The sequence below is a fragment of the Protopterus annectens genome, unplaced genomic scaffold (genome assembly GCF_019279795.1).
Source record: "Protopterus annectens isolate FY-2018-M unplaced genomic scaffold, PAN1.0 Super-Scaffold_54740.part0, whole genome shotgun sequence".
In the NCBI taxonomy this organism is placed as follows: Eukaryota; Metazoa; Chordata; order Ceratodontiformes; family Protopteridae; genus Protopterus; species Protopterus annectens.
This window is the reverse complement of record NW_025048858.1, coordinates 23,284-25,870: the sequence shown is the minus strand read 5'-3', so window position 1 is coordinate 25,870 and position 2,587 is coordinate 23,284.

The following is a 2,587-nucleotide window of genomic DNA, read 5'->3' as shown; positions in this document are numbered from 1 at the left end:
TTATATTATTAATGTTTAGAAGGACACTAAAATGGAAAAAAGTAACTACGTAAAATATTTTCTTATTATTTGTATTTGTACAAGACATTTCATGATATATAACAGTATGTTACATACAGTAAAGCAGTTCTGTGTAGTGTGTAGTCAGGGATATTTTAAATTTGGGAAGATTCTTTTCAGTGACTGTTGTATGTGCTAAAGATACAAGTAAACAAGTACTTTTTTAGTTAAGAAATATATCCCATATCCAAAAAAAATGAGATGAATATTGCTTATAAAAAGCCTGACTATTTTTTTAGAGGATGCTTTAACACAGGGGATTATTCCCTATGAGCGTTCTAGCTTTCTGACTAACAAGCACCCGATAGTACCAACAAATCTGAGATACCAAAGGTACATAAAGAAACTGACCCACCATATGAGTTAATTGGGGTGGTCTAAGGCTTATCCTGTGGCCATCTTTAAAAACAGGATGTTGAAAGGTATTTTAAAAGAACACAAACATATACTCATTGACTCATGGGACTTTAAGGGAAAAGACACAAGAACATTGCAACAATAACATCAGTTTCTTAACAGTAGATGTGTTGGACCTTTTTACAAGCATACCACATAACCCAAGATTGGAATTATTCAGGTTAGCCTTGACGGATTATAAGACAACTGACAACAAAAAGATGAGACTATAACTATATTGTTATAAAATAATTTTATATTTTTTTGAAGGAAATTTTTACAGGGAAGTCATGGGTGTAGCAATGGGTGTGGCTTGCACCTCCATATATGCAAACATAGTAATGTTAACCAAGGAAAAATATATACTTAAACCCTTATAACACATTAAAACTTTTATGGGCATTACCTAGATGATATATTTATTATTATCTGGAATTCTACAAAAAATAGAATTACAGGAATACATTTTCAATAGTACCCCTTTTCTGATATTTACATATTCATATAAGGGTTTGAGGATGGGTGGATAAGAAAAATGAGGCAAACTTTTTGGAAATCACTATTTCAACAGAGGATGGTAGGACTTATTTCAAAAATTTTTAAGATAACAACTTTTCTAATACCTACTTCTATTATAAAAGTAGCCACCCTTGGCACTACAAGAAAAAAATTAATTAAGGAATAGTCAGTTCGCTTAGCTAGCTAGAATGTGTTCTGACCACAATCTATTTAAAATTGACGTTTTTAAAAAGGGGGTAAGATAAAAAAGAAAGTTGAAGGTGAATGTGGAAAAAGATATATCCCGTTACTTAGAACTGATAAATTGGTAAATGGTATTGGACAGGAAAATGATAATGAGACAAAAACTAACAGGAAGTTTTGTAGTTCCCTTGTACTACAATAAAGCAATGACTCACAATACATTAAGGATATAGTTAGAAAAATTGGTCAATTATTAAAACTAATGAAAAGATATTCAGACTTGGTGGTAACAAACAATCCTTTGTGTATAAAATGGGAAGAAAATTTTAAACCTAATCTTGAGATAAATAAGCCTAACATAGGGAAAAATAAAATATATGGTACGTCCAAATGTGACTCTTGTAAACAATGTTCTTTTATCTTAGAGAAAGAATACATTAACACCTACTATTCAAAAGAATCAACTTAATAAAAGTTAACTATGGAACATGTGGACTGGTATATTTATATTGGACTGGTATATATATATATATATATATATATATATATATATATATATATATATGGGATCCGTGCATGTGTTCGAAGTTGCACTTCCTGGAACCTACTTCACCGAGTCCACTTGTTCAAAGTAGTGAAACTTCGAACATTGACTTCAGTCACACTACAGCGTGGAATGGGAATATTCCCTTTTCCCCGCTGCAGTGTGATCTCAGAGCTGCTATATTTAAGTGGGGGGGGGGCCCTGCAAAAACATGTTTTTGTGTTTTTTTTTTTTGGGTCGCCCGGGGAACTAGACTTCGGAGAAAGTGCACTTTCATTGAAGTGAACTTTCGCTGAAGTGTGGGTCTCCTATAATTTTGAAGAAGTCCGTGTCTGTTTATGGATGAAAGTTCTCAAATGATTTGATTTGGTTTATCTGTCAGATAAATTTCGTTTGGCCAGATTTGTTGGATTTAATAAACAATTAAGCTTGTTTGACTGATAACCACCTTCCTACTGGTTTTGGTATCTGATTTTGGATGTTTGTAGTCCAGATATGCCAAACAAGGCGAGCCCTGTGCTTGGTTATTAGCTTTGAGATTTAGGTTGCACTATATTATACTCATTTCATTTATTTGATTACTGAACTTTACAAATATTTATTGCTGACTGCTTTTACATGGAGACTGTCTGCAGGAGCAAGCAATTAATCTTGAGAGTTCCAAACATTCTTTGCTGAGGGAAATGTAAAATTTAAAGGTATAATGTGAATCAGCTCAGTAAAAAATAAAGTTGGAAATTATGGGAAGTGAATAAGAGACAGCAGCCTCTCTAACAGCCTCACACTCAATACTTTTAATGCATTTAACAGAACAGTGTACAATTTAGTTTTGTTTGAAAACACTGCACTTTTTCTTGGGGTTAAAAGTTATAATTTCTTAAAGAA